At 37.0% G+C, this 26,335-nt stretch overlaps 1 protein-coding gene across 12 annotated transcripts in view; it reads right to left on the bottom strand.

The window, feature by feature from the left end:
- ADAM22 (ADAM metallopeptidase domain 22) overlaps positions 1-26,335 on the bottom strand; it is a 220,734-nt gene that overhangs the window by 116,173 nt on the left and 78,226 nt on the right. The window lies entirely within an intron of this gene.

Here is a 26,335-nt window from a genome sequence, read left to right on the forward strand (position 1 = left end):
GTCACGATCCCAGGGTCCTGGGATTGAACCCCACATTGGGCTCCCTGCTCGGCGGGAAGTCTGCTTCTCCCTCTCCCACTCCCCCTGCTTGTGTTCCCTCTCTCACTGTGTCTCTCTCTGTCAAATAAATAAATAAAATCTTTAAAAAAAGAATTCAAATTCCATTATCTTATATAAGAGGTATAAGAAATTAGAAGCTTAGAAAAAAAAAATGCTCTTCCAATTCTCTCCACTTTATGCATTCCTCCTCCCATTTCATCTTCTCTTTTGTTTTCTTACTCATGTAGCCAAAAATTAGCCTCCAGATCCTCTTTGAAAACTAATGTCTTTGCTGAGAATCCTCACTACAGAAAATGGATAAATGTCCTGGCTCTTCATATCAGTGAGAATTAATCATCCATTCTTCAGCCCCAGTTTGTGCCAGAACTGTTGTCTATATCCTCAATATGTAATAACTAGTATTTAAAATTCTTATTTTGTTTAAACTAAACTAAAGGGAAACAACAAAAATAAAAGCTTACTTAAGATCTGCCTTTTGGATGAAAGATTCATTTTGCTCCTTTCCAAATTATAAATATGACAATTCCTTCTTGCTTATGAACATACAAGGGATTTTCTTTCTACCCTGTGCCTAACGGTGAGGCTATTTTAGTTAGGCTCTACTGAGGAAGTCATAATCTGATGAAAATTTTCAAGCAGCTTTCTGTGTACATCAGGACTAAGGCATTTAGACTAAATGTGATTAGGTCACAGTTGAGTTGGGCACTATTATTAATATTCCTCTTTTTATAGACTCCTTATTCCTACTAAGGCAAATGTTTCCAGGCAAAGCTTGGCTTTGCCCCAGAATCACAGGATTTTTGTTTTAAATTGCCTGGGAACCACCCCCAACCTACCTACCAAGTCAAAGTCTCCTAGGTATCTCCTGACATACAAAAAATGTTACCAGGGCATAGAAGTATAATCAAATTAAGTCTACAAATAGTCTAGTAAAATTCTATTAATATAACAGTATGTTGGTATATTCTGATCGTTGTGACTCATTACCACACTGAAAGTCAAAGATACTAGGGAACACATTGCAGCAAAGCAATAAAAAGCAGTCTCTGGTGAATCTTATGGCACATTATCAACAGAGGGAGACATGAAAGCCAAATCAAGAACTAATTTTTTAAAAAGAAAATTGACAGAATTACTCCAAAATTTACTTAGATTTCCAAGAGCATCCTAGAAATGAAAGGTTTTGGTATTTTTAAAAAGCTGTAGTTCTTAGATGTTGTTCAAATAAAGTACATTAATTAAAGATTTCCATTTTTATAATATTACTTGAAAATCATACTCAACAAGGTAGAGCTTGCCTCAAATTCTCTATTGCTATCTGCCTAATCAGCATTTTTACCATCTTTGTCTCCTTCCCCTCCACATCCATATGCTGGAAATAAGACCACATCCCTCAGCCAGACTCCATTGTCAGAAATAAAGAGCTCAGTGCTAAAAGTGAGACTGTTCCCCACCCCTTCCTATGTGACCTCATAAGCTGGAGTCTAGTGGGAGTCCCAATTCTGCCTGTTCCTAGCAAGACAGCATCTACCTACCATCAACCCACACAGCCTCATCATGGCCATATGCTCTCAAAATCATTACGGTTAACCTAATTAGGGCTATTATCCTAGTTCATGTCTGTTACCTAATGTCTGGTAGGTTCCCAAATCATCCCTCATCTCCAGATCTCTAATCCCCATATGGCTCTGTCCCCTCATCCCACCACTCCCCACCTCCAGATGCCCTTTGATGATGCCCTCTGGAACTCACAAACTGCCACTACCAAAATCTCCAATCTCTTCCTTGAACACTTGCTTCACCATCTCCCTCTGAGAATCAGTTCTCCACTGCAGAAACTGCTTTTCCTGCACCCATTTAAGTGGGGGCTGTACATCATAACTAAGGGGATCCCGTGAAGAGAGGGGAAAGACATCCTCCATGTTTCTCATTGCCATGTCATACCATTCTCACCCATATCACTAAAAATCACCCCTCTTTGTATCTCCTATCATCAGACTATCACTGATCCTTACAGCAATTTATTGATTCCTGGTCACTTTCCCTCACTCCCTGAAGATTTTAGCTTCTAGTTTATGATTACATACTCAAACACTACTCCTGTTGCAATTATTGGTGATTTTGATATTTACCTAGGTGAACCTTGTAATTCTTCTCAGCTCCTTGACCTCATCTCCTCTAATGATCTTCTCCATTCTTTTACCTACCATATTCTCAATTCCAAGGTTCTCACTCTCTGACCAACTTCTATCCTAGGCTTTCTCCTTCAATACTCCATTTCAATTCTTTGACCCCAATGAGAGCTAATCCACTGAACTTGCTACCATTTCACCATCCCTCACCTCCCTCATGTCTCATACCTTTCCCTGCTCAGCTTCAATTCAATCTTAATATTTACTGCTTTGTAAATTTCCCTACCCATCTCCTAACACGTGATTCTTTCTTGGCTAAACCAATGCCGGTTTAAAAAAGCTCTAGAGGCACCAGGCCTACTCAGTACAACTGAATGAAGCTGAAGAACAGTCTATCATCATGTAGACTGTGTTCACGTTACAGTGATGAACACTAACCTCGATGGGTCTCCTAAAACACTCTGGCAATCATATTTTATTTTCCTAGGACATTTACTCTCCCAACTGTGCCACAATACCTTTTCATACCTTCTCTCTTTCTCTTTCAAACCTTCAAAGTCTATTTTGAGAAGATGACTTTGCTGCCTATCAAAAGATAAGTTCCAAAGATTCCCACCACAGCTCTGCACCTACTACCATCTGCACTCATGCTCAGACTTCCCTCCTGTTCTAGGGATTAGCTGGCCAGGTAATTATCCAAAGTCAATCCCCCTATTCATGCACCATAATCCATCCCTTCTTGCCTACCCAGAGACACGGCACCAGATATTATTTCCTCCTGCGCCATCAAATTCTCCCTCTCTATTAGATCTTTTCCATCACCATATAAACTTTGTTAGTTCTCCCATTTACAAAAACAAACAAATAAAAGAATTCTTAACATCATTTCCCTGTCCAACTGCTGCTACATTTCTGTCAATTAAGCAAAACCACTCAAGAGAATTACCCATAGTTAATATCTTCCTTTCTCCCCCTCTTACCTCTTGAACCCATCTAATCAGATTTTTACCCCCCCACTTCACCAAAACTGCTCTTATCAAAGTTACTCATTACCTACCTCCGTCTTGTTAAATCTAATGGTTGATTCAGTCTTCATCTTACTTGACCTGTAAGCAGCATCTGACACAGCTGATCACCCTTCCTCTTGGAAATATTTCCTTAGATTTCCTACCAGGCACCACTCTTTCCCGGTTTTTCTCCTACTTCTCTTGCTGCTTCTTCTCAATCTTCTTTGCCAGTTTCTTCCCATTTCCCCAATCTTTAAATAATGTAGTGGCTGCAGGGCTCAGTCCTTGGTCCATTTTTCTTTTTATACTCACTCCCTTGGTGAGCTTATCTAATGACTTCTGTTAAATAACAAGTATATTTGATGACCCTCAGATTTATGTCTCCAGTTTAGAATTCTCCTCTGAACTTCAGAATCATATTTCTAACCACATGGTCAATATCTCTTCCTTAAGAAATAAGCATATCACACTTAACTATATCCAGATTTGAGTTCCTGATCTTGCTTGACAAATGTGATTTTCCTATAGTCTTCCCATTTTCATAATAGCTACTTCATCTTTCCAGTTACCCTGGCCAAAAACCAAGGTGTGATCACTGACTCCTCAATTTCTCTTGTATCCCATATCCAAGTGATTATGTCAACTCTGTTTTCAAAATATATCCAGAATATGACCACTTCCATTGCCACCACCCTGGTCTGAATCACCATGGTATCTTGCCTAGATTATTATAATACTTAAGATCTCTCTGTCAACCTGTCAATATTTTCCTAATCATTTGTGTGAAGAATATCACAGTCCCTTCTTTAGAGAGAACACAGATTAATAGGCTTTAATATCCACTGGTAATGATGGTTAATTATTGCCCTCTTTTTTAATTGAAGTATAATTAACATACAGTAGTATATTAGTTTCAGGTGTACAACATATTGATTTGATAATGATCTATTACTCAATATTCACCACAATAAGTGTAGTCACCATCTGTCATTATACAACAGTATTATAATATTATTCACTATATTCCCTCTGCTATATTTATCATTTCCATGACTTATTTTATAATTGCGATTTTGTACCTCTTAATCCCCTTTACCTATTTCACCCATCCTCCCACCCACCTCTCCTCCAGCAACCACCAATCTGTTCTGTTTTTAAGAGTTTGGGATTTTATTTGTTTTGTTTTTTATATTCCACATATAAGTGAAATTATATATTCTTTGTCTTTCATTCTCTGATTTATTTCCCTTAACATAACACCCTCTAGGGTTCATCCATGCTGTCATGAATGGCAAGATTTCATTTCTTTTTATGGCTGAGTAATATTCCACTGTATGTATGTGCTACTTTTTTTTTTTTTTAAGATTTTATTTATTTGACAGATAGAAACACAGTGAGAGAGGGAATACAAGCAGGGGGAGGGGGAGAGAGAGAAGCAGGCTTCCCGCTGAGCAGGGAGCCCCAATGCGGGGCTCAATCCCAGGACCCCGGGATCATGACCTGAGCTGAAGGCAGACACTTAATGACTGAGCCACCCAGGCGTCCCTGCGCTACTTCTTCTTTATCCATTCATCTATTGATGGATACTTAGGTTGCTTCCGTATCTTTAATCATTGCCCTCTTCTGAGAAAGCAATCTTTCAAAATTTAATAAAAGTCTTAAAATTCTGATACTCTTGGCACACAAGAATCTAATGAAGGAAAATAACTATAAATATAAAAGGTATTTTGTGCCATTTAAAAAATAGTTATTACTTAAAAACTTAGTGTTCACAAGGCCATTAAGGAACCACTAACACAAACACCGTGAACACAGAGTTTTTTTTAAAAACTTTCAAGGAGGGCAGTTAGACAGTACATACTGAATGTGTATCTTTTTGAACCTGCAATTTTGTTTCTAGAAATTTAACCTAAGGAAATAATTTGTTACTGCGCACAGATATTTAGCCATAAAGACTGCCAATACAGTATCATCATGGAGAAACAGTAGAAATAACAAGAGAAGTAACTAAATACCATAGGGTACAAAAACTTACCACTGAACACTGCTAACACTAACATGTTACTGAAGATGATAAAAGATGTTCATAGCGTTCATATTAAAAGATGTTCAGGGGCGCCTGGGTGGCTCAGTCGGTTAAGCATCTGCCTTCGGCTCAGGTCATGATCCCGGGGTCCTGGAATCGAGCCCCGCATCGGGCTCCCTGCTCCGAGGGAAGCCTGCTTCTCCTCCTCCCTCTCCCCCTGCTTGTGTTCCCTCTCTCGCTGTCTCTCTCTGTCAAATAAAATCTTTAAAAAAAAAAAAAAAAAAGATGTTCATAACATGTCTACTTAAGAGAAGCTCCAGGGGCACCTGGGTGGCTCAGTCGATTGAGCCTCTGACTCTTGATTTAGGCTCAGGTCATGATCTCAGAGTCATGAGACCAAGCCCAGCTTCAGGCTCCCCATTCAGCATGGATTCTGCTTGAGATTGTCTCTCTCCCTCTGCCCCTCCCCCTACTCCTGTGCACGTTCTCGCTCTCTCTAAGTATATAAATCTTAAAAAATAAAAAATAGAAGTATGCTCAAACTTATATTTCTCTATTGCTTTAAGTATTAATAGCAATAATAAAAATAGCAGTTTATAATTTTGGGTCTGCACACGCATTAATATAATCTTTATAACAATTTTGTTAAGTAGGTATTATTATTATCTCCACATAGGTGAGGAAACTGAAGCACACACAGGAAAGTAACTCAGTCAAGGGTACACAGGTAATAATAAGTGATAGAGCCAAGATTCAAACTCAGACAGCCTGATTTCAGCGCTCAGGCCCTTGACCAACTAAACCCAACCCAACATGTACTTTCCCTTCTCCCATCATTTTCTTCTGTTCTTAATTAGTTTTCTATACATGTCACTAAATTAGCCCCAAATGTCCCCCACAGAACTACAGAGCCTTCAATATGGTCAAACACATCAGGTACTCTATCAATTTCACTTTTTTCTTCGCTGTATCCTTCCTGTGGCCTTCTGTCCTCCCGCTCCTATCTGGACTAACTGCACTCCAGGCCTGTGGCCCAGATGTAATCCTGGACTTTCTCTTCACCATGATCCTGAGAACTCCCTTTGATTCTCTCCTCATTGTAAACCTGTTTCCTATTTCTCCCATCTTCATCTTTCTTGATGTCCTCTCATTTATTGTGGTGGGATTCAGCTCCTGTACCTTCTAAACAAAGCATGCGTCATATGATGTTCATTTATTTTAGACCTTGCCTGTACATTTTTTGAGAACTTGCCTTTGATTGATGGTTTGGATTTGCAAGTACAGAAATCCTTCAGAATTTACACAGCCCTGCTCCACTTTCTCTAGTGCCTAGCACTGCTAATGAAAAATCTGATGTTATTCTGATTCTGATCCTTCCAATGTGACCTGGTTCTTCTCTTGAGAAGCTTTTTGGACCTTCCGTTTCTATTCTAAAACTTCAAAATTGTATGTCTTTAATGTGGGTCTTCTTTCATTCACTGACCTGGGCACTCCATATTCCCTCCCTTTCAATCATGCGCCTCAGCTACGAAGAATAATCTTTGCTAATTTCCGTTCTCTGTTTTCTCTCTACCCTTTTATGGAATTCCTGTTACTCAGCTGTTTAATCTCCCAGACTGACCCTCTTACAGTTTTTATCTTTTCTTCCCTACCTTCCATTTATCTTTCGTCCTGTTTTCTCGCAGACATTTTCCCCCCAATTTTATCATTCAACCCTTCTATCAATTTTTTATTGTTTCTCATATTTTTTCTAGTTACTTTTCTCTGTATTTTTAATAGCATTTTCTTGTTTCCTAGATGCAGTATTTATCTCTCTTAATATATTATTATTGGGTTGGGTTTTAAAAGATTTTCTTCTATTCCCTGCATATTTTTGTTTCACCTGAATTCTTTCCATTTGTTTGTTCTGATCTCTTTCTTTCTCTGTTAGGTGTTCTCCTCAAATATCTGGTAATCCATATTATAAGCTTCATGCTTTTCAAACCTGCTTTTTTCCCCCAACTACTGGAATTCCAATACCTAGTTTTGACAACATGGGCCCATCCAACAACAGCTGACCCTTCAACAACACAGGTTTGAACTGCATGGGTCCACTAAATTTGTGGATTTTTTTTCAATACATGCAGGGCAATACTGTAAATGTATTTTCTTTTCGTTATGATTTTCTTTAAAGATTTTTTTTTTTTTATTTGAGAGAGAGAGTGAGAGAGAGAGAGAGCACAAGAGGGGGGAGTGGGAGAGGGAGAAGCAGACTCCCTGCCGAGCAGGGAGCCCGATGCGGGACTCGATCCTGGGACTCCAGGATCATGACCTGAGCCGAAGGCAGTCGCTTAACCAACTGAGCCACCCAGGCGCCCTCGTTATGATTTTCTTAACACTTTCTTTTCTCTAGCCAATTTTATTATAAGAATCCAGTATATAATACATGCAACATACAAAATCTGTGTTAATCGATTGTTTATTTTCTCAGTAAGGCTTCCAGTCAACAGTGGGCTATTAGCAGTTAAGTTTTGGAAAAGTCAAAAGTTATAAGCAGATTTTTGACTGTGTGGGGGGTCAACAACCCTAATTCCCATGTTATTCAAAGGTCAACTGTATTGGTGAAAAAAATTCTGTCAAGATAAAAGGAAACATTCCCTCTTCTACAGTAGCAGGAAAGCAAATACTAAGCTATGTTATAGAACAGTTCTTGGAAACGTTATTTCCAATAATAGATTCTTATCCAGAATCCAGACATGAAGAAGCGTTGTATGTCCTATGAAAGTAAATGCAACCTCTCAGAAGTCTGTAATTCTATGTGCTTTCCTTACTTACTAAATGTTATTCTATTAATAATATTTAAACAGACTGTTTTTTTGTAAAGCATAAATAATTGCTAAGCCAAAAGAGTATTTTGTTGTTTGCACTTGTACTTTCTCCCACGTTAGAGATGTAAAACAAAGTAAAACTGTGACTGTCTGATTTCCCATTATAAAACAGTTTTAGAGTTTAATATCTTCTTAAGTTAATATAATCTACCTTTTCTCTAGGCATCACACCATAGCCCAATTTCCTGAGACATCCGGTGCTTCCTTTTCCAGAGCCCTTCCCAGGTTTTGCTTCTTACTGCAATCAGAAGGCAGGTTTCTTCACGCAGTTACATCAGTTACACTTTGTCCATTTTTGTGACATCTTCCAAATTTTTATGGATGTCACTCATCTACTTTGTTCTTATGAGTTTATTATGCCCTCACTGTCATTTTAATGGAGGAAAGATGCATGTGAGGGTTCAATCTACCATATCTAACCAGAAATATGGAGGTCATTTAAAATGTTTATTTTCTAATCATGATCATATAATTTTTATGATGGAAAGTTATTAGATTAAACCTGAGCCAGGGAAATCTAAGGAATATGGGCATGAAATAGACACTGGAGAGTAGATAATTACATCTCACCATTTGTCTCAAAACTAGCAATACTTCCATAATGGGTGCCCTTTCTGCTCTCACACATTCCGTTCTATTCCATTAGCTGTCATCTCCTTACCTATCGTTCAACTCCAAGGGCCACTTCCAGCTAGTGTCAGCCAACTTACAATGATTTTGTTAGGAGCAAGTGGTAATTGCACCAAGTCAAACTATCTTGTTTCCACTAAAACGCCTTTGTTTCTTCACAATGCCAGAATGCTACAATTAATAATGAGTGGTTTTTAAAAATTATAACAGAACTAAATAGCCAGCTGAATTTTGTCACTTTCAAAACCATCATACTGAGGTCATTTTCGCCTATGACAGTGATACTGCAATTGCTCAAAACTCTGTTAAAATTTTTCCTTCGGAATTTCCTTCAGAGACAATTTATGTGACACATAAGAAAACCAATCTCATTATTTCCTAACCATATATTCTAAATAATAAGTAGGCTCATTACCCATACTAGTAAAAAGATGATGGTGAATGGCTGTTGGCCACATCCAAAACTCAAATACATACTGATGTTATGCCAGTATTAAAAAGGTTCCAAAAATGTGCTATAGACTTTGATAGAAATCCTCCTGAAAAGATCTAACATTACCTTGAGCAATAGAGCTGTTATTGCTCTACATGTCAATGCCCTCCTACAGTGACAACTTTGAAGGGTACAACTCACTCGGCTGTACAAGTTTTAAAAAGTTTGTTTAAAGCAAGTTTCATTACCTCATTATCGCTACTCAAACTAGCTTAAATGAGTAATAAAAAGAAAGAAAACTAATTAAGATCCTGACACTCTGACCTGACCCCGAGTTAGTTTCTACATTCTAAAAGCTAATAATCAAAACATAAAACTGCAAACATAAAAGTTAAATAGGCTTTGCTCTCATAGCCTCTTAGATTTTACAAAATTAGCTCTAGGAAAACCTTTCTTGTGGAAAATTACTGACATTTTTGCATCTGAAAATCTGCAAAAGCAGACAAAAGGAAAAAAAAAAAGAAAGCATCCTATATATTAGTCGTGAGTATCTACACTCCAGACACAGAGGATTGATTATCTAAGGCCTCTGTGTGTGGCACCTCTTTCCATAATTATCTGATGAACCATTGTATTCCTCTCAATCTAAATTCAGCCACCAACCCAGGAAAAGGGAAACCAGTGTTTTCATTGCTGCTTTTCAGTCATAAATTTCAAATTATGTTTTTACAAAAGAGAAATCAATGCATAATGTAAGGCTATGATGTTCAGCTACTGGGAAATCAGCAGAGATCCTGAAACAAAATAATCTCTATTATTTCAAATATCTAGGGACTCAAGATATATCTACATGACTTGAAATTCCTCCTGATGCTGTCCCAAAATATGCCAGGCTGCATACTGATTATTTTGAATTAAAGCTACTTAAGAAAGAGCCAGTGCAAGAAGGTCACTCTGACCCTCCTCCGTCTCCCTGAAAGTAGGAAATAAATCTTCCATGTGAAAGGTACCTCTGCTGTACCAGAAGGTAAAGAGACATCCTCATCACCAGACGCAGGGAATTTAGGAATGAAAAGGCTCTATAAACAAACCCTGTTACTTCTGGGCTAATTTACTACTCCAAGCCCAAACTTCTTTGTCTTGTCAATTCTTCACAAATTTATTGTTTCTTTGTCTAAAAGGTATAAAAACTGCCTGCTTTCGTCACTTGTTTGAGTCTCATATTTCTATGAGCTCCTGTATGTACAAAATTAAAACTTGTTTTTTTCTGTTAATCTGTCTTGTATCACTTTAATTATTAGAGCAGCCGAAGAAGCTAGAAGGGAAGAAAGGAAACGATGTCCTCCCCTACATTCCCATGGCTCTCTCTGGGTTTTGCTCTAACTTTAGGTTTCGGTATCAAAAGAATTAGGCATTCAGGGGGAATGTTTTAATAAAATCTAAGCATTTCTCTTGCCTATTAAATAAGGAGGATGGAGAAGAAAGAATCTATGAATATTCTATGCAGATGTACCAAGAAGGATAAAACTATGAGAGTTAAAAGGGACTCCATAAATAATAAAAAACCTCAATGAAATGAAATGAAATTCAAGTGGGGACTAGGGATTGTACAGGACTAAAGGAATATTTCCCCAAATGCTGTCAGTCATAGACAGTTGTTCTAATGCGCAGATTTCTGGGTTGTGAGGATTGAAACCAGGGCTGGGAAAGCCTAAAATGATTGGCAATCCAATCAGCAAGTAAAACACTTGTCATGGTCATGGCAGGAGGTTGGAGACTAAGAAGCCTGGGTTATTACAGTTCAAGAAGGCAGAACCAAAGGATGTGGGGAAGAATACAGAACACCTAAAAAAGGTATGTGCAAGAGACAGAGCATACAACGGAACATGGGAAAGCTTATGAAAATGCAAGAGGGAGCCTCTTTCCGTACAATACACCTTGTTTTCATGTTGGAGGATTGGTGATTCTTTCAGTGATTGGTGATTGGGATTGGTGATCAGGTGATTCTTTCAGTGATTCTTTCTTGGATTCCTACCCTTCTCCCTGTCTGAAGGAATGAGCTGACCTGGTCAGGAGCAATAACTGGTCCATGTTCCTGAAAGGGGTACAGTTAATCTTTTAAAAGTTTGTAAACACTGAGGACTGTCTCTCTTTTCCTCCCTGCTCCAGATAAATGTGAATATAGAGATTACGAGAAACTGTATCTGCACTACACACCCAATGTTCCCTAAATACCAAAGTCTAGACTTTATAGGAGGAAATGGAGACAGGAAGCACAAATAGGATCATGTGGCCTTCTCACGAAGGCATGATGTTTTTCAACTGTCTTATCAGTAAAACAGTAATCCTTTGCTCTCCAAATTTCTGTCTCTCAGTGTTTCCAAACTTGGGCAGGTCACAGGAAACTTGTTCCAAGCAAGGTCCTGAAAACAAAGGATGACTGAGTAATAAAAGAAATGTCAAGAAACAAAAGATATGTCTTTGATAGTTGTTGAGTTTGAAGAAACAACAGCAAATTCCATTATAAAAACCCTACAAATCATGGACTGGAGGACTGGAGTACTGATTTGAGCCCAGAGAAAGAGCTGTAAGTGAAAAAACAACTGGTTTTAATTTTTTTTTAATTTTTCCTTAAAAAACAATGAATTGCCTAATTTTTTTTTTTTTTAAGTGGGCTCCATGCCCAGCATGGAGCCCAATGCGGGGTTCGAACTCATAACCCTGGGATCAAGACCTGAGCTGAGAACAAGAGTCAGATGCTTAACAGACTAAGTCACCCAGGCACCCCATGAATTGCCTAATTTTTAATTTAAAACATTAAAATTAAGAACGCTATTTCTCACTAATAAAGTGAAAATGTTGGATGAAATGATCACTAAAGTCTCGTCCAACCTAACTTCTGACATTGATTTATTTTAATTCATTCAAAAACACATTTACTGGGCGCCTGGGTGGCTCAGTTGGTTAAGCGACTGCCTTCGGCTCAGGTCATGATCCTGGAGTCCCTGGATCGAGTCCCGCATCGGGCTCCCTGCTTGGCAGGGAGCCTGCTTCTCCCTCTGACCCTCCCCCCTCTCATGTGCTGTCTCTCTCATTCTCTCTCTCTCAAATAAATAAATAAATAAATCTTTAAAAAAAAAAAAAAAAACACATTTACTGAGCTTCAACTACATGTTGGCATAGGAAAGTGTTTTGGACAAAGAGATGAAAATGGCGGAATAGAGATCAGCTAAATGGAAGTACGAGCAAAGAACCACTAAGGACAATTCTGGGTGACCAGCACTGTAACAGAAGTGTGTTATGTTTACAAAGGAATCTTACACACACGAAGAAAAGGGTACCAAAGTGGGTCCAGAAAGTTCTAGGGGAAGAGAGCAGAACAGTGGTAACAGAGCAAGGATGTTTCCAAGAGAAATTTATGGTAGAGCTGAGTCTGAAAGGAAAAGACAGACTGGAGGAAGGGAGGGGGCTATGGTGGGGCAGGGGTAACTTCCCAATGGCTTAAGAAAGGGCAAACTGAAAAGAAAAGCATGAAAGGACATGACCTTCTCAGGGTCCTCCAGGAAACTCAAAAACAGCTTAAGTAAAGCTGCATGTGATGGATACAGTAAGGCTGCATGTTTCCTCATGTGTGAGGAAACAGGGACGATCACATGTTTCTGGTGAGAATACTGTATGTTCCCTTTGACTCAGAAATTTTATGTCCAGAATTTATCCTACAGAAATAATCCCACATGTTCAAAAGAATATGTTTACATGACTTATCACAGTAACGTCTTTAATAATAAAAAACTAGAAACAACCTAAATGGCCCTCAACAGAGAACTATTTAAGAAATTACAGTAGGGGCACCTGGGTGGTTTCGTCAGTTAAGCATCTGACTCTTGATTTCAGCTCAGGTCATGTATGATCTCAGGGTCATGAGACTGAGCCCCCTGTCGGGCTCTGCACTCAGTGGGGAGTGTTCTTGAGATTCTCTCTCTCTCTCTGCCCCTCCCCCTGCTCACACACATACACCCTCTCTCTAAAATAAATAAATCATTTAAAAAAATTACAGTAAATTCATCAAATGGCAAACTATACAGCCCTTCAAAAGAATGAGGTAGCTCTGTCTATATATATATATATATATTCATATGGAAGGACCTCCAAACATATTGCTAATTGAGGAAAGAAAAGCCAGAAGGATACATTTAATATGCCAACAACTATGTAGAAAATATGCAATTATATATGTAGGCATATCTCCTTTTCATATGCTTCAGAGATACTGTGTTTTGTACAAATTGAAAGTTTGTGGCTACTCTGCATTGAGCTAGTCTACCCGCTACATTTTCCACATCATTTTCTAACTTTGTGTGTCTGTGTCACATTTTGGTAATCCTTACAATATTTCTAACTTTTATCATCATTATTATTATTTGTTATGGTGATCTGTGATCAGTGTTTATGTCTCACTGAAATTTCAGCTCAGATGATGGTTAGCATATTCTAGCAATAAAGTATTTTTTTATAGATTTTATTTATTTATTTGAGAGAGAGAGAGAGACCATAGGGGAGGGGCAGAGGAAGATGGAGAGAGAGAATCTCAAGCAGATTCTCCCTGAGCGGGGTTGGGACACGGAGCTCAATCCCACAACCCTGAGATCATGACCTGAGCTGAAATCAAGGGTCTGACGCTTAACCGACTGAGCCATCCAGGTGCCCCTAAAGTAATTTTTAGTTAAGTTATGTACCTTTTTTTAAAGGACATAATACTACTGCACACTTGTGAGACCACGGTATACTGTAAATATAATTTTATATACAATGGGAATCCAAAAAATTCACCTGATTCACTTTATTGAGATCCTGACTTTATTGCAGTGGTCTGGAACGAAACCTGCAATATTTCTGAGGTCTAGGCAGAGACCTGTATGTGTGGATGTGTGTTAGTATATGCAGGTATGAATAGGCTACCTTGGGAAGGACACACAATAAATGTAATAATGAATGCTGCAGAGATGGTTAACCAGCCAGCTGGAGAACAGGGATGTTAAGAAAACTTTCTTTTAAATTCTGCACCGTATGCCTGTATCATCTATTTAAAAATAAATATATTTTAATTCATAACATAATTTAACAAAAGTATAAAATTAAAATCCAAGTATGATTTTAAAAAAAATTTTTTTAAATAATCCCACATATTCAAAAGAACATGTGTACGTGATTTATCACAAAACCATTTGTATCAATAAAAAACTGGAGAGGGCACATGGGTGACTCAGTGGGTTAAGCGTTTGCTCCAGCTGAGGTCATGATCCCAGGGTCCTGGGATTGAGCCCCGCATCGGGCTCCTTGCTCAGCGGGGAGCCTGCTTCTCCCTCTCCCTCTGCCCCCTGCTTGTGCTCTCTCAAACAAACAAACAAATAAATATAAATTTAAAAATAAAAAAAAAACGAAACAACCTAATGGCTCTCAGTAAAAAAGAAGCTTTTACATGAATGATGGCAGCTGAGGAGGAGTCTGAGGAGAAAAAGTATTCAGTGAGGAGAGATCTGAAAGAGCCAACCCAAGCAAAGAGCAACGGAGTTTAAAAGCAGAGTTTAAGAGGGAGGAAGGAAATGCGAAAGTTAACTTTTTTCCTCAGTTAACCACAAGGAAAAGAAATTACACATGAGTGAATAAAAGACAGAGTAAACAAAGAAACTATCACAGAGGGCCTCAATCGGTTAGAAAAAACATGCAACATCTTCATAGTGTGAAATTCGTACCGAAATTTTAGGTATAGGGCTAAAGATTCTGAAATTGTGCAATACTGGATAATCTGATCAAATGGCAGCATTTAGGGGTTGGTTTTTTTGTTGTTGTTTCTTTTTTGTTTTGTTTTTTTAGTAGCAAAGACCCAGGATCTTTGTTTTCTTCATGGATACTCAGCTACCTTCCAATGTTCACAGAGTGAAGTGAGCAATGAGGACACTTGAAATGGTGAGCAGTAAGCGGCCCAAATGAATGATGAGTGAAACGAAACACATCAAAGTTGCAATAAATGATATATTTGGAATAAGCTCAATTAAGAGAGAGCCTCAAGCAGTTTCACAGCTAGCAGGTTAAACCTAGCCCAAACTAATATTCTGAATTTCGGTGGATATTTGCCAATCTCTTTTTGAAAGGCAATGGTAAAAATCTAAAAATTGAGCATCTATATCAAAATAAAAAGAACCTTACCCCATGACTCCCACCCATTAGGCACAATATGTCTGGTCTGATAAGTTCCTGTCACTGGTCAACAGGAAATGACATTGTAAGGACCAAATTCAAAGCCAAGATTCAGTAAATCTTGTTAACAAATAAAAGAAGAAAATAGACTACTGGAGATCTAGCCACATTCTTTTTATAGAAAAATCAGATAAGGTTTTCTCCAGCTCTGACTTCAATGACCATATCAAACAATTTAATCATTTTCTTTGCCCAATGCCTTTTTGTTGTTATCTTATTATGATCTCTAGGACTGACTCTGGTCATTTTCTCTTCTGTTTAACACTATAATTTTCTCAAATATTTAAATTATATTTAATAAATAAAAATCATTTGGAAACAAGAGATTTTTATTTTTATTTTTTTTTAAAGATTTTATTTATTTATTTGACAGAGAGAGAAAGCACCAGCAGGGGGAGCGGGAGAGGGGAAGCAGGCTCCCCGCTGAGGAGGGAGCCCAATGCTGGACTCGATCCCAGGACCCTGGGATCATAACCTGAGCCGAAAGCAGACATTTAACCATCTGAGCCACCCAGGCACCCTGGAAACAAGAGATTTTTAAATAGAAACTCAAAATTAAAACTGTTCTATATCTGTACTGGATCTATTTTATTTCTGAGTTGATCTTTCCTTGTATTTTTTTTGTAAAGTACACATTACTATGTCCTCTTCTGATAGCACTTCGTATTTCAAAGTTTCTGTTATAAAAAGCATTTTATATAAAATACCGTATTTCATCAGTTTAAAATAAAATCTGCTGGCCAAAAATAAAAGTTATATGGCACTCACCAACTCTAACCTTAGATTTCGCAATTTATGATCAATGTTACAATAAACAAATCCCATTCACCCCAAAGAAGTATCCAAATGTCACATGGAAGACTATACACAGAAAAGTTCTATTACAGATCTAATAAGATGTCAAACCCTGGACAAGTTATTTAGTCTCCATGGGTTAAATAACTTCAATCTGAGATGAGAAATAATTTACCTCCCTATTTCATAAATAAGAAAACTGAGACTCAGAGACGCTAAGGGAAATGTAACCCGTTAGTAGCCATAAAAACTTTAGGTAGAGTCCTACACCCAGAACAACTGGCAGGCTTTTTGGAAGAATTAAACTGGAACCTTACCTCACATTAATACTTATGTAAATTCTAAGTGGGTTAAATCATCAATTATTACAAATAAAATAAAAGTAGTAGTAGAATATTTGGATGACTGCTTCCTCAATGAATAGGACCTTTATAAAACCAAAACCAAAAGTGAAAACAAAACATATAACAGATTTGTCGACATAAAAATTTTCAATTGTCCCTTTGACAAATAACATTAAACTTGGTTAACAATAAGTGACATGCAAGGGGTAAAGAGTGAAGGGAGAATTATTTGTAGAATATATAGGGTGGCCATAAATATGGAAACATAGATAATATAAATTGATCATTAATTATAATACCTATAAGTCATTTATTATATATTCTCCTGTGTTTCCAGACTTGATGATGACCCTGTATATCAGATAGCTAAATGGCAAGAAAAAGGCAAACATCTCAATAGAAAACAGAGTACGCGAAGAAGTAATTCATAAAAAATGCCCACAAACGGCCAATAAACATTTCAAAAGATATATTCAACCTTTCCAGAATCAAAGAATAAAGAAAAGAATATTAAAATAAAAAAACTTTTAACTTATCATAGGCAAGGATTTTTAAAGATTTTGTTTATTTGACAGAGAAGGCGAGAGAGGGCGAGAGAGCACAAGCACGGGGAGCAGCAGAGGGAGAGGGAGAAACAGACTCCTCCCCACCGAGCAGGGAGCTCAACATGGGACTCAATCCCAGGACCCCAGGATCATGTCCTGAGCTGAAGGCAGCCACTTAACTGAATGAGCCACCCAGGTGCCCCTCACAGGCAAGGATTTTAAAAGATTAATGAAGGTATAAAAACAGACTAATCTTGAAAGAGAAGCTGGTATAACCGTTACAGACAGCAGTTTGACAAAATGCATCATAAATAAAGGCTGTATTATCAATCGCCCAAGTGCCCCTCCTAAGAAGAGGTACAAAAAAAGTAAGTGGCCAAGAACACTAATATATATAAACAAGGGTATTCATATTAGAAAAAATCTAAATATTCACTAAGAGGCAATTAAATAAATTATAGAGCAACTATATATTGGCATACTACATACATTAAAAATGATAATATGGATATACTTAGTAACATGAAAATATTTATAAAATTAGTGAAAAAAAAAACAGGCCGCAGATCAGAACAAATACTATCTCTTTTTTTATGTGTAAAAGGGAACACAATTATTTTTTCTATAGTTGGTAGCAGACCAGAAACAGGGCAGGACATGAAGAGGAAACATGGCCAGAGAAAAACTGCAGGAGACAGAGATGTTCAAGGGACTTCCATTTTTACTTTTGTTAAAATAAATATGAAAAATATCTGTACTCCCATGTTCACTGCAGCATTATTTACAATAGTCAAGACATGTAAACAACCTAAAGGTCCACTGATGGATGAATGAAGATGTGGTACATACAAACAATGAAATATTATTTGTCCATAAAATAAAAATGAAATCCTGCCATTTGCAACCACATAGATGGTCCATGAGGGCATTATGCTAAGAGAAGTAAGTCAGACAGACAAAGACAAAGACTGCATGGTCTCACTTCAATGTGTAATAAAACAAAAACAAAGCAAGTTCTTTTCCTCCCGTTTTTATCTTTTCATCTTCTTAAAAATGCGTTTAATTTTTTCTTATGCATATATACACATAAATAATTTTAAGTGCATAGTGTTGATACATTTACATATTTGACCTATTTATTTATTTATAAATACACAGTGCCCTACATATGAATAATATAATATTTTACTTTTTTTTAAGATTTTATTTATTTATTTATTTTATTTATTTGAGAGTGAGAGAGAGAGAGAGAGAACACAACCAGGGAGAATGGGAGAGGCAGAGAGAGAAGCAGACTGCCCGCTGAGCAGGAGTCCTACGTGGGGCTCAATCCCAGGAACCCAGGATCATGACCTGAGCTGAAGGCGACGCTTAACTGACTGAGCCACCCAGGCGCCCCTAAAATTTTACTTTTAAAGAAATCTTTGCAAAAAACTCTGTCAAAAGAAATGACAAGAAAACATTTCTACCTAAATATATTACAAACTCATATATTCTAATAAAAGTGTTAACAACTAAAATATTTAGTAGAATATTGTTTTCATTTGCAAATACATGCAGTTAATGATAAATAACACAAAATCATTAAAAAAGAAAAAAGTTCAACTCATGCTTGCATGTTCAATTCTTAGGAAGATGTGAGAATTTAAAGGGCACGTGATCTGATGGAACTCTTGAGTCTTGTTTTGGAAACAAGAAAATAGAACAGAGCTCAACACAGTGTATGACTGAGAACCATGATAAATGGAACTGATGGTACGCACTGGGAATCCACAAAAAGAAAAGACTCTGTGAATGAGAATAATCAAGTCAGGTTCATGAAGGTGTAAGACTTCACTCTTAGAAGACAGAACATCAGCAGGTTGGAGAGAGGCAGAGAAGGCATTCCTCAAATGATAAGAATAACAAAAACATAGTTGTAGCAGGGAAAAAATTATAAGTGACTGCAGAGGTAATGAGAAGATAAACCTGCCTAGGGCTGAGGGTTCAATGTGAGGGAATAATACCAACAGTCAGCATTTGTGGAGGGTTCACTGTGTGCCAGGCACTGTGTTAGGTACTTTAAATGCATTAGTAGCTCACTGAAATACACAACCCACCACTAAGGCAGGCATCAACATGATCCTATTAGGTAGACAAGGAAAGAGAAGCCTAGAGAGGTCAACTAACAAGCCTGAAGTTACCCAACTGGTCAAAGAGAGTGGCAAGTTCCAAGTTCCCCAGCTGGTCAATGACAGCACCAATTCATCCCCAGGTAGGTCCTGAGTCCCTGCTCTGAACAACCACCACATCCCTCAATTACCAGAAAAGGGTAAAAACAGACTGCTGAGGATTGTACTCTATAACAACAATATGGCCACTAAAACACAAAAGGACAATTCAAGACAAAAGCCCTACTAAAAATAACCAAACTACAGTAGGTAGAAAGGATTACCAAGAATTCATGATAAAAATGTCTCCATTACATGAATGTAGAATGAATTTCTCCAATTCAGGGTAGATTAGTGGACAATTCCACAAATACATCCATCTGTATACTAATATAAGAACATCTAACAGAGTAGGTAACATGGCAGTTATGAGCATTCTAAAAAAGCCATCATCCTCATAATCACAGATGATATGTAAATGAAATATTCATAATATAAAAGGGAAGAATAACTTCTAAGTTAATTTTAAATCACTTTCTTCAAATAACTCACTAATTGCTTAATAAGAACAAAGTTCCAGTGTAATATCTGAGAGTTGCAAAGGGCAAATAATAGGACTACAGTTTTGACAAACATTTAAAATATCTACTTTTTAATAGATTGCATATTGCTTAGCTTCCCTATTTTAATTTCAAAAAGAAGCACTTCTCTTTGGATTTAATATAAGCCATATTGTAGTGATGAAAAGAATGGTATTTGATTTATATAATGCACATACATTAAGTAGATGAAAAGAAATATCTTTGATGCTAAGAATGAAATTATTTTTCCTGAAATCTCTTGTACTTTTAAATAGTATGCATACTGATGGAAAACTCTCCACAATTTTCACCCACCATATCAACATGTGTAGATGGGCATGGATGTATCTGACATCATGTAAATGTTCTACTTTTTGGTATTTTGCCTATACCTTTATTCAGTTTTTTTATTTATTCAAATAGGAAATGAATGTAAATTTCTAAGTGTACTTTTTTAATAATACAGAGTGCTATAAACTTTACCAGGAAGAGTAGAACATTCCTTATCCATATGTTCAAATATCTGTGCTAATGTACATATTTAATAAAATAATGAACTGAATCATTCATTACTTTTCCAGTGATTAGTTCCCTGATATCTATGTTTCAGATAAGAAAAGGCAATACCATTTGAAACTAAAGATTGGAAGTATGCAACTAGCGTCAAAACATTCATGAAAAGAAAAAAAACAGGTAAGCTACTTGAAAAGTGACCACTGTGCAGAGAAGGGTGTTTTATTCACCTTTCTGCTACTGACAGCAACAAATTTATGCTTCTACAACTGTGGTATATATATTCCTTTCCTTAGAAGGCTATGAATATTGTCAAAATTAGATCTGGTATACCCAGGAAGTAAGAAGAAACACTGATGGATGAACAAGGTAACTATGGTCTAAGACACATCAAACACCTTGAGATTAGGTTAGAAGCACATTTTAATGACACTCAAGAACAAGACATTATCTTGTGAATTCATCTATCAAGGCTCCTTTAATTGAGGCAAAAGGTCAACCTGACCAGAACAAGTTTCAAGAAAGATTTGAATTGAAAGATGAATACAAATACTGACTGAGCCATGAATCTTTTTTTTTCCCCCTAAGACAAAGAGATACGCTAAGTCAATAAGAGAAATGAGGACTGAATGCATAGGTAGGCAGAGATAAGTATATTAAATTTCCAATTTCATGTTAAACTCCTTCAGATCAAGCACAGTGCTTGGGGTCTACAACAGAATCATCTATGAATATATATGTAAAAGACTATTCCACATAATGGTCTTGATAGCTATAAGCAGCTCCAAATTAAACAAAAAACAGTTAAGTCTTCAAGTGTCAGTATTTAATGTTATATCAACTAAATACCATAGCAACATAACCCACTGATTTGAAAATAAAACCAAAGTTTACTTCTTCCTTTTGTTTCCTATAAAATCCTCTAGCTAATATACCATATTTGTAAGAAATCATGTAAAGTTTTGAATCCCAGCCTCTGTAAATAGAAGACTGAATATTTCTCCTTCCTACAGCCGATTGAATAAATAAGCAAAAATTGGGAATAGGCTCCAATTTATGCAAAATGAATGAAAAACAGTGGCTCCCCTAAATAGATACTTTCTTTTTAGACTAGGGAAATGGCTTAGGCACTAGAGCATATAATACAAAATAGATAGGACTCAAAGAAAAGCTCTATCAATTTTAGCAACACAAGCAGAAAATAATTAACAACAAATCTCTATATTTATGTAGCAACAGATGCTATTTATAAATATATTTTAGGAAACCAGAACAGAAACACTATTCTCTTTATTCAAATAAGAAATCTACATTTTTATTTCTTTTAACAGATTTGTTCCTAAGAAAAGTAACATCCCAAACGCAGTTTGGCTCACACACACACACACACACACACACACACAAAAGCAACTAAAAATAAGAGGAATGCTGTTCCTCCAAAGGTCAGAGGGCAAAATAGGATGAAAGCCATAATTTGATTATTCACCAGAAGCAATTATCCTTATATAGAAGGATTGATAAAGACAGTCACCTCATATTACACCTTACCTGGCCTAGCTAGGGGGGAAAAGCATGTATAATTGCCCAGAATTTTATAACAAAGAATAAGGGCAAAAAGTACTCACATACACCTCAATAAAAACATAGTTCCAAAAATAATCTTAAATTTCACATTCAAATATGGTTGAGTTGTGGGATATATTTACTAAAAAGCATCAAAGACAGATTTAAAATACAGTTAGTGTAATGTAGATGAGTAACTATTAAAACAGTTTCTAGGTATGTTCTTTAAAATATCTACCAGTATAGATATATGATCACTATAATTTTTCATAAGCACACATACACATATACTAATGAAATTTATTTTATTTATTTGAAAGAGAGAGCGTGTGAGTGGGGGGGGAGGGGCAGAAGGAGAGGGAGACTCCCCACTGAGGAGGGAGCCTGACAGAGGGCTCCATCCCAGGACCCAGAGATCATGACCTGAGCCCAAGGCAGCTGCTTAACTGACTGAGCCACCTGGGCACTCCATACATATGCTAATGAAACTTTAAACTGGTATTCTATTAGTACCACCTATGTTAGCATAACTCCCTTAATGTCATCACTTAAATAAAGATGGCACTCTTACCTTCCTTGCTTCCACCTATCTTGTAGTAAGATAAGTCCCCAGGATTCCCACCCCATGGTGTATACACCCCACACAATCCCTTCCCCCTGGGTGTGGGTGGGACTGTAAATATAATGGGATATCACTCTCATGATTATGCTACCTTGTACGGAAAAAAGGATTTTGCAGATGTAATTAAGGTCCCTTATCAGCTAGGAAAAGGGAGATTCTATGGAGCAAGCGGGTCTGACATAATCAGATGAGCCTTTATTCAGGTCAGAAAGCATCAGCAGAAGCTCTCCTGCAGGCCTAGAAAAAACATGTTAAGAACTGCCCGTGGGAGGGATTATGTAGCCAGTACTTGGGAGTGACCTCTAGGAGTCGAGAGGAGAGCAAACAACAGCTAGCAAGAAAACAGGGACCTCAGTCATATCATCACAAGGAATTCTGAATTCTGCCAACAACCTGAATGAGCTTGGAAGAGAATCCAGAACCTCAGATGCAATCAACTTCCCACCCAGCACCCTAGGAGAGGACGCAGCTAATCTGAAAATGGTCCCCTGACCTACAGAAACAATGAGATAATAAATCTGTGTTGTTTTAAGCCACTACATTCAAGGTAACTTGTTAGACACCAATAAAAAACTAACCCTAATCAAAATTCTAACTTTTTCTTCACCACATCATCTGCAACAGATCCGTAATAAGCCAGGATGTCTGTGGAAGCGGTAGAGCCATATAGAGATACGTGAAAATCCTGAAAAGACCTGTCCAGGGGAAAAGCTGATGAGTTTAGCAAGAGATGTGTTGATCTTGCAGTGACTGCAGAACACGTGTCCGTTGAGAGGGATGCAAGAGAAACTGGAGGTGTGGGGAGAAGACTCATGAAAGAGGTCAGGTTTAGGAAATATCCACAGAAACAGAGTTGAGTTCTGATGGTGCGTGGGAGAATAAAAAGGGCATGGACTCAGGCTTGGATATGCCCACATTCAGAGAAAGAAGTTACAACATTTTTTTAAAGAGAGAAAGAGGAGAGAGTAGGGGGAACAGAGGGATAGGGAGAGAGGGACTCTCCAGCAGACTCCCCGCTGAGCACGGAGCCCAACTCGGGGCTCGATCTCACAACCCTGAGATCATGACCTAAACTGAAATCAAGAATCAGACACTCAACTGACTCAGACACGCAGGTGCCCTGAGAAAGAGGTTATATTAAACAAACAGAAGGATGAATCAGTATTAAGACAAGAGTTTTGAGGATGAGATAATCAACTTTTTTGAGTACTTACAGAGCAACCAAGGACTAAAAAGGTCATTAAAGTTGAAGGTAAGTATGTAACTGGTAATGTGGGTAAAAGCAGATTCAGTAAAATAACACTGGCAAAAACCAGACAGTAAGAAAGTAAAAAAGTAGTTCATTCTCTTTTCTTTTTTTAGACAGGTAATAAATACTGGATGATAATCACCAGTGACCATTCTAAAAACAGAAAATACACATACACACAAAGAGCAAAAAAACATTTCAAGTATAATCCTATTATCTATTCACGTTCTTAAATTCTTCATTTGGAAACAAAATCAGGATCAGATTATAGCTACCCTGTGGGAAATCATTCATCTTCTAATTTAGAATTCCTTCTCATAAACTTGATTGTGGCTACCGTCCTTTGCAAATCCACAGTCCTGGGAAAAAATTTGGAACTGTCCAGTTGGATTAAGAAATGTGTTAACAGAATTACTGGGTAGAAAAACAAAGATGCATCTTTCTGTTTAAGTGATTTTGGAGCTGGCTTAAAAATGGAAGTTCTAGTCTAGGTTTTCATGCAGCGATTTTATAGTTCACAGTCAATGAATATGTCTGGCAATTATAAGCCAATATTTTCTGAAATTTATACTGTATGTTAAAATTTTTGGCAGAATGAACTAATTTTTTGTAATATTTTATCCTAAGTGAAAATAAGCCAATTGTTCATGGACCTTTTCCCCTTATGGTCTATATTCTGTCCCACAGAATGCAATGGAATATACTCATCTCTCCATGAGATGTGGAGAATGCTAAGTCATACTTGCCAGCGACTGAGCTAGGTCTCCAGGACACACACAAACACACAAAAATATAAGATGTTACCTGATTTCCCAAGACTGAAAATCAAGTAGCTCACAACTCCTGAACAATTCCATGCCAGCTGAGATATATCACAATGTCCAATGGCCACAGGGTGAAAAAAACTGCTAATGCAGTACAATGTTCAGAATTAAACCATTACTTTTCGTTTTCCAAGCTGTCCAACAGGTATTTAGGACTTCTATTGACACAAAGTTTACCACTGAAAGTGTTAAAGAGATGGTATGTATGATTATACCCATCACAGAAAATTAAAGAGATCTAGTTTTACAAAAAATTCCAGAACAGAGTGTGTATGTGGAAGGCGTGGGAGTCGGGTAATCATCCAAAAGCTTCTTGTAAAGGGAAAGATGGTGGGGAAATATCAAACCATCATTCTTCACTAACCATGACTGAGTTTAAAGGTTAACACCTACAGTCATGAAATAAGCTCTTATCAATAGGCAAAAAAAAAAAAAAAAAGCTTATAAAAGAAATCGAAGTAGACCTAATGGAAATTAGGCAGCAGGTTGAAAAGAACATCAGTACAAGTCCCCTCACCTTTCTCTCTCCTTTCTTTCTTTCAAATATGAATCTATGCTTTAGGTTTTCATTTTTTTCCCCCACATAACACAGTAAAAAAAGGAAATTTGGTAGAACACGTGGGATGGAGCCAATGAATAATGAAAACTACATTCATATAAACTTCAATTTTAAAATACAGTACTATAACATTATAACTACATATTTCCAAATTTTGAAAATATCTCAAATTCACTGTAAGATTATAAAAAATTATTCCACTCTTTGATCCACTAACCCCATTACTTAGAGTTTTTTTTTTTTTAAATAATGTCAAGAAAGATACATTCTAATGAACAAATATGTATGGTCTTAATAGCAACATTTATAAAGTTCAAGACCAAAATTAACATAAATGTCCAATAAAATGTTAATTCTTTTGCAAGTTATGGAACTATGCTTTAGGTTTTCATTTTTATGAAATCAAATGAAATTACATTGAAATCGTCAAATAAATTGCATAAATTAGATTTTATGTAGCCAAACTAGATGTGTAATACATGTAGATGTTTATGACAAATGTTAAATGAAATGGGTAGAATACAAATGCTAACTAAGTATGATGACAATGACATAAAATATGTACATCCCCAATGGGAAAGGACAAGAAAGAAACGAAAAGGGAAAAATCAGTTGTTTTCTTTGGATGGTAAGATTCTGTAGAAGGATGTTCTTTTCTTTTTATTTCTGTTATTGTTGCCATAAATTGTGGATATTTTTTATAAAATAACCCTTCAAAATATAGGTGACTAAATCAAGAGGATTTTTCATTTTATCCTAATTTACTTCTCATCCTTTAGGGAGAGAGGAGAGATGAGGAAGAATGGTTATTAAAATCAAAAGAAACTAAGGATGTGCTCAATTTATCCAAAGATTTTTACATCAAAGGAGAGGAAATAGCTATTCTAATGAACTGCTAAAGTCATGGTAAGGAAACTTTATCATAACTTAAGCCTGCGGTGGTTGTGTATATGGCTGACTGTACTGTTAATGTATTGTGGGGTTTTTTGGGTTTTTTTGGTTTTTGTTTGTTTTTTTATATATACATTTTTAAAGATTTTATTTATTTGAGAGAGGGAGCACAAGCAGGGGGAGGGGCAAAAGGAGAGGGAGAAGCAGACTTTCCGATGAGCAGGGAGCCGGATGTGGGGCTCGATTCCAGGACCCTAAGATCATGACCTCAGCCGAAGGCAGATGC

The sequence above is a fragment of the Phoca vitulina genome, unplaced genomic scaffold (genome assembly GCF_004348235.1).
Source record: "Phoca vitulina isolate PV1807 unplaced genomic scaffold, GSC_HSeal_1.0 scaffold4, whole genome shotgun sequence".
Classification (NCBI taxonomy): Eukaryota; Metazoa; Chordata; class Mammalia; order Carnivora; family Phocidae; genus Phoca; species Phoca vitulina.